We start from the raw sequence: 15,111 nt of genomic DNA on the forward strand, positions 1-15,111 counted from the left end.
TAAGCTATGAGTATGTGACAATTTGTTTTTTATTTGTTAAGGTTGAGACTTATATTATATTTTTCAATGTAAGATTTTATCATATTTTTATATTTTTTCTTTAAATAGATGGTAAGATAGCTTCCAAAAATATTTGTAGATTATTCTAAGTCTTTTTTTTTTTTAATAGAATTTGAAAGGTCTATTATATATTCTTTCCAAAATTTTACAATTAAAAATATTAAAATATTATACTAAAAATAAGTAAAAATAATATAAAATATATTAACTATTGTTATATCCAAATCTAAAAATTCTTTATAAAATCTAACCTAAATCCTCTTCTTGCACATTTGTTCATAGGAACAAACGATTCTTAGGAGAAATCTTCTTCTTTTATATTCACATAAACACACAACTACTAATTATTATTACGTAAATTATATTCATATTCAATTTAAAACCGAACAAATATGCGTAAATTAAAAACGTCGTCCACTATAGATACTACACTAATCTTTATATTCTTCAGCACTCATGATAATCAGCCAGATCTCTCTTCAGACCCATTGATCGAATATGTCTTCAACATTTGGGGAAGGAAGAGAGTCAAGAAGTCCTTATGGAATTGAACTTGCTGAATATGGTGGTTTCTTTTATGCGCCCTCAGTTGTGGAAGGAATTGTGAGAATGCACTCACTGTTCAAAGCACGGGAGGGCGACGTGTTTGTGTGCTCTGGAATGAAGACGGGAACCACTTGGGTCAAGTCTATCATTGCCAGCATTATGAGCGAAAGCAAGGGCAGCGTATTGAAGGGAAAGAATGCCCATGAGTTGATTCCCACCTTAGAAAAATACTACAATCCACGATCGAAGCCAAATGCACCTACTGTGATCTCCGAAATGCCCTCCCCAAGGTTGCTCGGCACCCATCTTCCTTACTCTGCTCTCGCTCCTCAAACCAAGCCTTCGGGCTGCCGAATCATTTATATCGCTCGAAATCCCAAGGACACTTTCATTTCCCACTGGAAGTTCTTGCCTGCCCTCCAAACCATCTTCACTGCAGAAACGAAGGCCCCAGTTTCCAAGGAAGTATTCTTTGACTCCTTCATTAATGGTGCCTCTGTTTTTGGTCCTTATGTTGATCATGTCTTGGGCTTTTGGAATGCCAGTAGAAATCAGAGTAACATCTTGTTTTTGACTTATGAAGATATGAAGGCGGATTCTTTGTCACACGTCAAAAAGATTTCAGATTTCCTCGGCCAATCTTCCTTGACAGAAGAAGATCTTCGATGCATAGACAGTCAATGCAGTTTTCAATCTCTTTCCACTTCGGACGTTAACACAAATGGCAAACAGGATTTCCGTATTGCTCACATAAGCAATCAATCTTATTTTCGCAAAGGCGAAGTGGGCGACTGGAAGAATCATTTCACTCCAGAAATGAACAGGCGTATGGATCTGGTAGTGGAGAATAAACTCCGAGAAGCAGGGCTGTTCTTCAAGTATGAACTCTGACTTACAAAAACCGTCTTATCAAATACGGTTTCTGCAATGTGCAAATAAGGTATATTAAAATTAATAAAAATGTACCCTAGTGCATTTCCTATCTTCGACAGAGATTGATCTGTGTATTGCATTGAAGGAAACAAAGTATAAATCTAAAGGCAGTAATGATCTTTGTTTCGAGATAGCTCCGCCTGCTCGAGTGTCTTTAAAAATGAGAGTTTTACATATATGTTGTTGTTGACTAATAATATCCATTTGCCCTGTGTAACAAAATATATTCACCTTCTTTTAATACTAACGAATGAAAATATATTCACTTTTATTTCAAAATCTCAATACATTATTGTCAAATTATATATTGATGCGGTTTTCCTATGGTGCAACGACATTAGAAATTTTTTGTTTTTTTTTTATAGATAATAGGCTGAAGTACTACTTCATCTTGAGCACACTTAACTAGGAAATTTTTTCCATGGTTAAACCCACTCTGCTTGCAACCCAATTTGCGAAAACCTTCACCAAATGGTGTGCCTAATAAACCATTCATTAGAAAACCCCTTAAGCTCATCAATTGATAAGTATGATGTAATTTCCATTGAAAGTCAAATTGTAATATTGATATATGGATTTAACTGTGTAGTTTCTAAGTCAAACTCATTGACCATTGTTTCATGAGTAGTGATTCACACGAATCCATCTCTCACGAGAATAAATAGAACACTTAGCACTCATTGGATCTAGGTGATCCTCATGGAGGTGAAGCACTGGGACATCTCGAGAGGTCACCCATACCAATACTACTCTAGCTTGAGTGCACTTAACTACAAAGTTTCCTCCTTGGGTAAACATGCTTTGCTTGAAACCTCATTTGCAAAACCTTCACCAAGTGTTGTGCCTTATGAAACATTCATTAGAAAACCCCTTAAGCTCATCAATTGATAAGTAGGAAATATTTTCCACAGCAAGTCAAATTGTGATATTGCTACCAGGATTTAAAACTCTATCATTTTTTAGTCAAACTCATTGACCCATGTTTCATGAGTAGTGATTCACATGATTCCATCTCTCATTAGAATAAATAGAACACTTAACACTCATTGGATCTAGGTGATCCTCATGGAGGTGAAGCATTGGGACTTCTCGAGAGGTCACCTATCCTAGTACTACTTGAGCTTGAGCATGATTAAATGGATAGTTTCCTCCATGGTTAAACCTACTTTTCTTGCAACCCCATTTTTAAAACCTTCACCAAGTGTTGTACCCTATGAACCATTTATTACAAAGTCTACTAATCTCATCAATTGATAAGTAGAAGGTATTTTCCACAGTAAGTTAGATTCTAATATTGCTATCAAGATTATACTGTGTAGTTTCTACATCAAACTCATTGACCCATGTTTCATGAGTAGTGATTCATGCAAATCCATCTCTCATGAGAATAAATGTAACACTTAGAACTCATTGAATATAGTTGATGCTCATAGAGGTGAAGCATAAGGACTTCTCGTGAGCTCACCCATACTAGTACTACTCCATCTTGAGCATGCTTAATTATGGAGTTTCCTCCATAGTTAAACTCACTGTACTTGCACAACCCCATTTGAAAAACCTTCACCAAGTGTTGTGGGTTATGAACCATTCATTAGAAATCTCCTTAAACTCTTCAATTGATAAGTAGTCATTATTTTCCATAACAAGTCAAATTATGATATTGCTTTAACTATGTAGTTTTTTAGTAAAACTCATATATATAAATATATATATATATATATATATATATATATATATATATATATATATATATATATATAGAGAGAGAGAGAGAGAGAGAGAGAGAGAGAGAGAGAGAGAGAGAGAGAGAGAGAGATTTAAATGATTGATTCCAAATAGCTAGGTTGTCTATTTGTGTATAGGAAATAATTGTTATAAGGATAGATAATTATAATGAGAGATAAGGAGAGAGTGAGTAAAATGAAAACTATAAAGAAAAAAAAGGAGTAGAGAGGTGCAAATATTTCTAGAGGTAGAAATAGAACAAAAAACATAGAGAGAGATAGTGTGTAGAAATATTTATAAAGGGTTAGATAAAGAGTAGGGCAGTAGGAGGGAGATTAATAGGAAGAGAAAATGATGGAGATATATAGAGAAAGAATGATAAAAATATACGGGGTGATAAATTGATAGTGGACAGATAGATAGGTGCAAATATTTCTAGAGGTAGAAATATAACAAGAAACATAGAGAGAGATAGTGTGTAGAAATATTTATAAAGGGTTAGATAAAGAGTAGGGTAGTAGGAGGGAGAGAAATAGGAAGAGAAAATGATGGAGATATATAGAGAAAGAATGATAAAAATATATGGGGTGATAAATTGATAGTGGACAGATAGATAGATAGAGTAGATTAAAGAGAAATGGAAAATTAGGATATAGATACAAAGGAGAAAAAGGTAAAGATGGGTAAGATAAGATGGGGATAGTGAGTGAGAAAGAGTGTCTATGCGCATGAATAAGAAAGATATAAAGATGGAGGTAGGAAAGTAGTCATGAAGATTTTATGAATAATTATTTGAAACCATCATAAAATTTATACAATACTTCCATCTTAATCCTTGCACCCTTCAAAGATGCAAGTGCTAGCAATTAGTTTTTCAAGAAAAAATATATAAATATGTATTTGATGCAAAAATAATCTAGTAGCCTCATGCTTGTATGATTTATTATAGGTTTTTGGGCCTTGTATTGAACTCTACAACTAATTCATTATACCCCTTTTCATACTTTTGATTTCATTTGATGTAAAGGTAGGATCATTTTAATCACCAAAATTATTGAAGAATTACTTGAAAAAATCTTTCCAATCAGAAATTGAGATCTTTCTAATTCCTCGATATGATTCATTAGCACCATCAGTCAGAGATTGGACAAAACATTTCATATAAACATCCTCAAGTTATGTTACAAAATTTCCGATTGCATATTGGAAATTTCTAACATGAATTTCTATAGCTTCATTTCCATTTCCACTAAATTTTGGAGTTGAATTTATCTTTTCATTGATGATATATTTTTTTGGTAACCTACTCTTCCATTTTGGTTCAACTATTTGTATATTTTGTTGTTAATTGCTCTTCTCATAAATGCATTTTTCATGTCTTGATTGTTATCTTGCCTTTACTAATTTTGTCTTTGAGCATTATGGTTTAAATTTCCTCTTCTATTTTGTTTATACAAATTACAATTGTGATTTTTATCAAAATTACAGAAATAGAACAAGAAACATAGAGAGAGATAGTGTGTAGAAATATTTATAAAGGGTTAGATAAAGAGTAGGGTAGTAGGAGGGAGAGAAATAGGAAGAGAAAATGATGGAGATATATAGAGAAAGAGTGATAAAAATATATGGGGTGATAAATTGATAGTGGACAGATAGATAGATAAAGTAGATTAAAGAGAAATGGAAAATTAGGATATAGGTACAAAGGAGAAAAAGGTAAAGATGGGTAAGATAAGATGGGGATAGTGAGTGAGAAAGAGTGTCTATGCACATGAATAAGAAAGATATAAAGATGGAGATCTATAGGAAATTAGTCATGAAGATTTTACAAATAATTATTTGAAACCATCATAAAATTTATACAATACTTCCATCTTAATCCTTGCACCCAAGTGCTAGTAATTAGTTTTTGAAGAAAAAATATATAAATATGTATTTGATGCAAAAAGAATCTAGTAGCCTCATGCTTGTATGACTTATTATAGGTTTTTGGGCCTTGTATTGAACTTTACAACTAATTCATTATACCCTTTTTCATACTTTTGAGTTTATTTGATGTAAAGGTAGGATCATTTTAATCACCAAAATTATCGAAGAATTACTTAAAAAAATATTTCCAATTAGAAATTGAGATCTTTCTAATTCCTCGATATGATTCATTAGCACCATCAGTCAGAGATTGGACAAAACATTTCATATAAACATCCTCAAGTTATGTTACAAAATTTCCAATTGCATATTGGAAATTTCTAACAGGAATTTCTATAGCTTCATTTCCATTTCCGCTAAATTTTGGAGTTAAATTTATCTTTTCATTGACGATTTGATTTTTTGGTAACCTACTCTTCCATTTTGGTTCAACTATTTGTATATTTTGTTGTTAATTGCTCTTCTCATAAATGAATTTTTCATGTCTTGATTGTTATCTTGCCTTTACTAATTTTGTCTCTGAGCATTATGGTTTATATTTCCTCTTCTATTTTGTTTATACAAATTACAATTGTGATTTTTATCAAAATTATAGAAATAGAGCAAGAAACATAGAGAGAGATAGTGTGTAGAAATATTTATAAAGGGTTAGGTAAAGAGTAGGGTAGGAGGAGGGAGAGAAATAGGAAGAGAAAACGATGGAGATATATAGAGAAAGAATGATAAAAATATATGGGGTGATAAATTGATAGTGGACAGATAGATAGATAGAGTAGAATAAAGAGAAATGGAAAATTAGGATATAGGTACAAAGGAGAAAAAGGTAAAGATGGGTAAGATAAGATGGGGATAGTGAGTGAGAAAGAGTGTCTATGCACATGAATAAGAAAGATATAAAGATGGAGACCTATAGGAAATTAGTCATGAAGATTTTACAAATAATTATTTGAAACCATCATAAAATTTATACAATACTTCCATCTTAATCCTTGCACCCAAGTGCTAGTAATTAGTTTTTCAAGAAAAAATATATAGATATGTATTTGATGCAAAAATAATCTAGTAGCCTCATTCTTGTATGATTTATTATAGGTTTTTGGGCCTTGTATTGAACTTTACAACTAATTCATTATACCCTTTTTCATACTTTTGAGTTTATTTGATGTAAAGGTAGGATCATTTTAATCACCAAAATTATCGAAGAATTACTTGACAAAATATTTCCAATTAGAAATTGAGATCTTTATAATTCCTCGATATGATTCATTAGCACCATCAGTCAGAGATTGGACAAAACATTTCATATAAACATCCTCAAGTTATGTTACAAAATTTCCAATTGCATATTGGAAATTTCTAACAGGAATTTCTATAGCTTCATTTCCATTTCCACTAAATTTTGGAGTTGAATTTATCTTTTCATTGACGATTTAATTTTTTGGCAACCTACTCTTCCATTTTGGTTAAACTGTTTGTATATTTTGTTGTTAATTGCTCTTCTCATAAATGCATTTTTCATGTCTTGATTGTTATCTTTCCTTTACTAATTTGGTCTCTGAGCATTATGGTTTATATTTCCTCTTCTATTTTGTTTATACAAATTACAATTGTGATTTTTATCAAAATTATACTTACCCTCCTTCGTTTGAGGTGGATTGTATTTTTAAGTTTTTCTTGTTTCCTCCTCTTGTATTTTTGTTTTTACGTGAAATTCTTATGACTTGTGCTTTTATCATAAATCCTTCCAACCATATCCTATTTTTGAGTTCTCTATCTATGGCGGTGACTTTGTAACAACACCCAAATCTTATTCCACAAAAAAATTTCTCTTTAGTATTAATTCTTTTCAAGAATCTCAACATCATATTGGCCATCTCCTATATTTCCTTAGTAGTTTCTTCCTATTCTTCCAAATCAATCTCATCTATATAATCTTTTTTGATGTTAGATGGAGCTTTACATTCAAGGGGATTATGTAATTCATCACCTTTTCCATTAGAATTTCTTCTTCTTTACATGTAAAAAACATGTGAACATGGGTGAAATTCATGAAATTATTCAAACTCTTTGTTTGTACCTGATCTAATTATTTTAGGGAAACCATATTCATCCAAATCAAACACAAAAGTATATATTTTCCAATATGGGAACTCTTTGGATCCATTAGACCTAATTGTATTTTTCTTAGGGATAATTTTATTTTCTTTAGATTATTTATTTCTTCCTCTTGACTAAATTCTATGTCATTAGTAAGCTTTCCTTGTGTCAATGACCTTCTAGCCGACATGTATTTAAGGACCAAATGTCTTGAATATTCTCTTAATCCTTCAAAAGTTACTTCATTGTTCATATAAATTTTATTTTATTAGAGTTTTCAACTCTATTATCTAAGAAATAAAATTCTATGGTTTTCTAAGTTCTGATCTATAGTAGATTTTAGCTTTAAAGATTCTAGAATTTTTTTTAATCCTTAATAGAGTCACCAATTTATTGGCTTTCAAGTCAACAAATTACAAAATTTAATGAGATTACCAAGGTCAAATTTTGAATCTCCCAAATACTTCAGCCAACTAATAGGAATGATGGATGAGATGATCTTCTCATGTGCTTTAAGCTCCATAGAACCAAGGCATTTAGTTCTATACTTCAATTATATTTCTAACCCAACTACATTGGACTAAGAGGCTCACTCCCTGAGCTAGGAGATAACATAAAGCCCCATGTTGTAAGTAAAACAAGTACAACCAAAGGAAAAATATATAAAAAATGAAAAAGATTAAAATGGTTCCCATTGATTTTCACTAGGGTCTACATGGAGGAAAAAATATAAGTCATCATCTAGTAAACTACAAGACATCACAAAGGTAAATGCCAATAACAAAATATTAAAATATAATAGAGAACACCACAAAATCACTCAATGGAATCCTACATACAAGAGAGTTTCATCACATAGTCCCAAACTATCTTGGGTTATCTAGGATTGGAAACCCCCTCTAGATGCCAACCCCTAGGTGAGGATTCATGTGGAGCCAATCTTCATTTCATGAGGAAAATGAAGTTGATCTATGAAATCTATGCCACATAGGCTACTATAAAGGTAGTTGGCCTTCTCCACCCATTCATGACTCACACCTAACCTTGGTCCACATAGGGCATCTCATGGATATGGGTGATGAATATAAAATATATTAATTAATATTTTTAACTCATCCCAAAATTTATTTTATTACATAATTACCACTTACCTAAAATCCCTACAATGGGTTATATTCCTAATTTGACCACTTAGGGCCCCAAACCCCATTGTGGGTGACTCTCCTATACATGTCCTATAATCCACCCGACTTACCACAAAGCCAAAATCTACAAAGTCATTGAAATATCCAAAGGATTCATTTATATTTAATCAAATTCACTTGAGCCACCATATCATATCAAAGCACCATGTAGGTAGAATTGGATCTATCCTACACACTGATTCATTCATCATGATAATTCATCCACAAAGAATAGTGTGGAACCATAGACCAAAAAATCATAAATTTATTACTCAATAATTACCAAGATAGGGATACAATCAACATTTACAAAGAAAAGTTCCCAATATAGAATATCAAAGTTTAACCAAAGCACAATGACATGCATATACTAATAAAATGATAGTGTACAACATCAATAGAATCAACACAATTCTGAAGGTCTAAACTTTATAGTACATTTAAACTCCTAAGTCATGTAGGAAAGCCATGAAACATATACTAACTTGAACATAACTCTAAGAAATATTCAACGTTTTACTAGGGTAATAGTTCATGACATTATGAGCCCTAGAGACAGTCTACCAAGGAAAAAGGAATGGACACATAAGGAATAGTAGAGGATGATCAACACAACATATCATGCACAATTCAATGTCAAGTACAACATATTGTATATTAGGTTTAAAAACCAAGTATCATTAATCCAATAACACCAAATCAACAAAGTTTACACTAAACTTCAATCTTCTTTATTAAACATGTGAATACATTAACTCTAGGAAAACTATGTTTTAGAATTAATAGTAGCCAAAACAAGGGGTCTAGCCCATAACAAAAAATTGGTCAACTACTAGTGGATTACCATCAAAACTAAACTAATCCCTATTGCTGCTAGAAACCAAAACAAGGTTTGCAACCATAGTTAAGAGAGTATCAGCAGGCTTAAACAAAATGCCTGTTATCAAACTTAAGAGTCTAAAGAAAAAAATTAACAAAGGCATAACAGCCTTGCAAACTAATAAATTTGGTAACCAATAGATTAACAACATAAAAAGAAAAAGGAGGGAGCCCTTAAGATTTCTTGGCATCTTTCCTCCCTAGGAGGATGTTTGCCCAATCTTCCACCAAGAAGTCAAATAGCATCTTAGAGTCCTCCTTTGGAAGGTCCCCATTAGCATCCTTGAGTAGGCATAGAGTGGTAGCCACAACATGTGTCACTTTAATTGTGAACTTGGTTAGAAGGCACATTCTCTCCTCGAGTGCATGAATTCTCTCCCATGTCTCATTACCAGCCTTATGCAGACCACTTGAATGGCCATTAGTACCAGTCTTTGTGGTATCCTGCACAAACAGGGGGTTAGTATAATTTTCAAAAACAACCTTAACAGGGGAGGAGATTGTTACAGTGGAAGGCATCTTGTCCACTATATCAGGGAACTAATCCTTTGTTAAGTCCACACACCCTAGCTCAACTATTGTTGAAACATGCAACACATCCTTATTCTCCTTTCCATCACTTGAATCTAACCTAGAGGATTTTTAATCCTCCTCCTCCTCCTCCTCCTCCATACCTCCCACCCCAAAGTTAACTACTTTTTCTTTCATCCTCTATTTGGGAGAGCCTGAATCCTCTGAATTGGACTCCTCCTCCTGTGAGACTCCCTCCTTCAACTTACTCTTAGCATTAGATTTTGCTAACCTCCCTAACCTCCACCTACCCCCTCTACCCTCATCCTCTAACTTCGCCACCACCTTCCCCCTCTACCCTCATCCTCTAACTTCACCACCACCTTCTCCTTCCCTTTATCCTACCTCCCTCTCTTCTCCATTAGGGAGGGATTCATTAGGGAACCACTAGGTGAAGGTTGTGGGGTAGGGGCTCTAGGACCCGTAATCCTAAGGGGAACAATTTGGGGATGGGGGTTTGGATGGGTAGGAATGTCAATTTCCACAATCCTAGGGGGGTAAGGGTGAGGTGGAATTGGTATAGCCTAAAAATTAAACCCTGGTGTAAAACTATAAAATTAACCCCCTTTTTCATTTTTTCTTTCACATGAACAACAAAATCTTCTAAATCATGTAGCAAGAAGAAAGGAAGCAAAATGAAATCACATTGGCGAAAATGATTAAGGAGAGGAAAGTGATAGTAGTAGTAGACTCCATACCTTCCTTCTAGGGTAAGATACTTCATCAAAACCAAACAAACCTCGTTCCATGGGTCAGGAAGCTTCTCTCGCATGAAACCACTTCTATGTCAAATCAATTCTTCACCATCCACGAAGAAACATTGTAGGCTTGCATCATCTATTACCCTCCTCACCTTATACCATTTCCTAACCCTCATGGGCAAGCCCGTTGCTAGAGCAATTGCCTCCTTCAAAATATGAAACAAGATACCATTTATGGTAACTCTACGGTTCTCCCAAGAGTTAAAAAATTGCATAGAGCAATTCTCATCATGCCCATTAAGTGCCTCCATAAACAAGACAAAACCACCCTCCTTCTGTATGTACCACACCAGGGATTCCTCATATTTTCATCAACCACAACTAGTTCAATGTGCATCAAATCACCACCCATCTATACAATTTTTACCTCTCCTCTATTTCTCTTCAGAGCCTAGACACAATTTCTAAAAAATACTTCACACTTATGCAGAAAAACCCAAAAATAGAGATGATAATCACAATTAATAGTAATAATGAAAACAACCAACTTGGTAAGAAAGATCACATTTCAACCACCACAATCTATCCCCTAATCATTTCCATCATTCCCAACACACATCAAACCTTTAAAAAATAATTCCTTTCTCTGCACGATGTACAATGATACATTTAGGGAAATAAATAAAAAATCCCCCATTTCAAACTTCTAATTTTTGGGCAATGCACAATTAATATCCGTACTCAATTCTTTACACCTTGCCACTTGTACTTCAAGGACATGTCCTCCCCACCAGCTCAACAACATTATACAAAATAGCCATCTAGGACTCATCATTTCTCACTTCATAGCTCATTAACTCCCTTACCAACTTTGGCAATGTGTTCAAATTCCTCCAACATCATAGCCCCTTCACTTTTAATCCGATCGCTGCCATTTCATCGGCCACACTATTTCCCTTCCAAAAGATGTGATTCAAATAATACCTATTAAGAGTAGTTAATAGGTACTTGATATCACCAGTCACATGTTTAATGGCCCATCCCTCCCTCATATTACCTTTGATAGTCTCAATAATTATTTTAGAATCTCCTTCAATTGGCACATCCCTCCAACCCCCACGTATGACCAATTTTAAGCCCCAATACAGAGCCATCACCTCCGTTGTATTGTTAGAAACTTTCCTAACTCACTAGTATACACCAAAAAAATCCTTCCCTTACTATCCCTGACTATCCCTCCCCCCGCCAAACCCTCCTTTCTAGTTGTACCATTAAAATTGAGTTTAACCCAATTAGCAGGCAATGGTTTCCATCGAGTTCTTTTTCTAGCCAAAATATTAGAATTATCAATTTCCATAATCGCTTCCACCAATGACCAACACTTGGCCACCCTGACCTTAAGGGTAGAAGGGGGGAATGCTAGTTTTCTCCACTTGGTGCAACTAATGTTCTCGACTATAAATATAAAGATCCTTTCCACCACAATAGTCTCCTTTCTCTCCTCATTTCTGAACACCCTATTATTATCCTCTTTCCAAATACCCCAAAAAACATTGGGGGGAATGATATTCCATAGAAAAATAAGGAGGGGGTGGGTAAAGGGCCCCCACCAATTCATTACCAATTGCCCCAAGTCCATATTAAACACCCAGTTCACCTCTAGCATCTGAAGAATTCTCTCCCACACCTTTGATGCAAACCTGCAATGCAATAATAAGTGCTTGATGTTTTCTTCCTCCATCTTACACATATGACATCTATTTGGTAATTGAAATCCTCATTTCATGAAGTTGTCTATAGTGAGAATTTTCCCATGAGTGGTGGCCCACCAAAAAATATTGATCTTTGAGATTAACTGATTAAATCAAACATTCTCTTAGTCATTAGCTTCAAGGGTTTTGTTGACCATTAATTTGTAGGTAGATTTAACCAAGAACACCCCCGTCAAGGTGGCCTTCTAAATGAATTCATCAATCATGTCTCTTCTTGCGGTTTTGTACTCCAGCAAAGAATTAAGCTCATCAATCAGCTCCCTTCCAGCCATAACATCATGTTGCAGCTTTGCCTTTTTCCACCTTCTTCCTTGACAAATAAAATCAACTACCATTCCACCCCTAGTCCTATAGGTAATATCAGAGAGACCCAAACTTAGTTTCTATTAAAGGTTTATCTGTAAGCCATGGATCCTCCTAAAAATTAATCTAGTTACCATTCCCCACAAGCCACCTAACATCCTCCTTAAAAAGGGTTTTGTTTCTCACAATGTTTCCCCAAATTTTGGAGCCCATAGGAAGATCATTTCTCTAGGTGCAGTGTAAGAACATCAGATTTCCAAGGTGCTTAGCTCTCATAATATTAAACCAATTAATTTCTCCCTTCATCATGTTCCACCTCATCTTAGTGAGAAGCACATCGTTTAGATCAATTATCCTCCTTTCTCCCAAACCACCTTTCTGCTTCAATTTACAAACTGTTTCCCAGCTAACCAAACTTATTCTAATCTTCTCATTCCCTCCAGACCAAAGGAAGTTACATTGAATTTTCTCTATTTTATTTGCCATACACTGAGTAATTTTAAATAAGGATAGGAAGTACACCAATAATCCTTAGAGGGAGGAAATTAATAATTGTAGCTTGCCTGCACTACTGAGGATTTTACCTTTCTATCCAATCAATTTTTTCTCTATTCTTTCTAGAATCCTATTCCAAAAGTTGTTACTCACATATTTCATAGTTAATGGGAGACCTAGATAAATATCTGGTAACTCAATAATTTTGTAGTCTAAAATATTAACAATTCTCCACTATAGGTCAGGGGAGTATTAAAGAAGAATACCTTTCTTTTGTTGAAATTGATATTTTGACCTGCATTCACTGCATATATCTCTAGCACTGACTTCCAAGCTCTAGCTTCACTCATCGAGGACTCCCCACTAAGAAAGGTTTCATCCACAAACTATTGAATCACTTCAAGATGTAGAGTGGAAGCAGGTTTAATGCCTTTGATTATCCCCCCCTCCAAATTTCTCATAAATGCTCTTCCTAGGACTTCAACAACTATAATAAATAAGTAGGGAGAGAGATGGTCACCCTGCCTAAGTCTCCTCTCCCCACCAAAATTTCCCCAAGATGACTCGTTAACCATCATAGAATAGCTAACAGTTTCCACCATCGACTTCACTAATCTAATGACCTTCTTACTAAGGCCTATCCTTTCCATAACTTTATACAAGAAGGTCCAATTAATCCTATCATAAGCTTTAGAGATGTCAAGTTTCAAGGCCATACCAAGATTACCACTTTTCTCAATAAAGTGCAAGAATTCATGCATTGTTATAGTAGCATCTAGGATTTGTTTCCCTGGGACAAACCTTCTCTAGGTTTTCCCTATGAAGTTATGTAGTAGCGGCTTCAACCTATTCACCAGGATTTTAGAGAATATCTTGTAAGTAGTATTACATAGATTGATCAGCCTGAAGTCAGAAAGAACCTTTGGGTCTTTCACCTTGGGAATCAGTACAATAAAAGTTTTATTGAGTTGTTTAAGAAGCTTCCTAGTTCTAAAATATCACAGGCTACCTGAAGGAGATCCAACTTGATAACCTCCCAGAAGTTCTAAAAGAACATCGATAGGAAACCATCTAGTCCCAGGGATTTATAAGCTTTCTTAGAGAATACTTTTCTGTGGACTTCCTCCTTAGTCACCATTTTCACTAACTCTTCATTCTCTTTAGCCGATATCATGGTGGGCATTGAATTAATCAGCCATTGCCTATCCTCCTCTCTAAAGTCTCTTTGCTCTTCTAGGTAAGAGTTTCTGAAGTAAGCCATCACCCAACTCCTTATCTCCTTAGGCTTGAATAACTTCACATTAGTGTCATCTTTGATGTTATCAATTGTTCTTCTCCTTTTATGAATTGAGGTAGATCTATGAAAAAACATAGTATTCTTATCACCACTTTGTGTCATAACACCCTCGACCTCTACTTCTAGTAAGTCTCCTCTCTTATCATCATTTCCTTCCACACTTTATTTATTTATCCTCCTTCTGGATAATGTTATCCATGGGTATGCCTTCCCCCATAGCTTTCTAGAGCTCAACTAACTTCCCTTCCACCTCAACCTTAGTCTTGAAGATATTGCCAAAATATTTTTTCTTCCAGGGCTGCACATTTCATCTTACATTCTCCAACTTAACAGAGAGTCTATACATTGCCATTCCTTCAATTCTAATCCCCCACCACTTAGCCACCCTAGAGATTAATTCAGGGTGGGATTGCCACATTATTTCATATCTAAAAGGTCTTGGGCCCCTAGGGGATCTTCTTTCCAGCTAAAAAGGATAGGGGTATGGTTCGAAACTGTCCTGGGTAATCCCGTAAGGGAGGAGGAAGTTAATCCTTCCCATCCAATATGGACCAAAAATCTATCCAGTTTGACTTGAATGAGATCAACACCCTTCCTATTATTCGACCATGTGAACTTCA

The 15,111-nt window shown here is 34.7% G+C and overlaps 1 pseudogene; it reads left to right on the plus strand.

Annotated features, from left to right (window-relative positions):
• The first annotated feature begins 558 nt into the window (after positions 1-558).
• LOC149578046 (cytosolic sulfotransferase 17 pseudogene) lies at positions 559-1,497 on the plus strand (annotated as a pseudogene).
• Positions 1,498-15,111: the final 13,614 nt, after the last annotated feature.

The sequence above is a fragment of the Cupressus sempervirens genome, chromosome 1 (genome assembly GCF_028749045.1).
Source record: "Cupressus sempervirens isolate cs-2001-9-10 chromosome 1, ASM2874904v1, whole genome shotgun sequence".
NCBI lineage: Eukaryota > Viridiplantae > Streptophyta > Pinopsida > Cupressales > Cupressaceae > Cupressus > Cupressus sempervirens.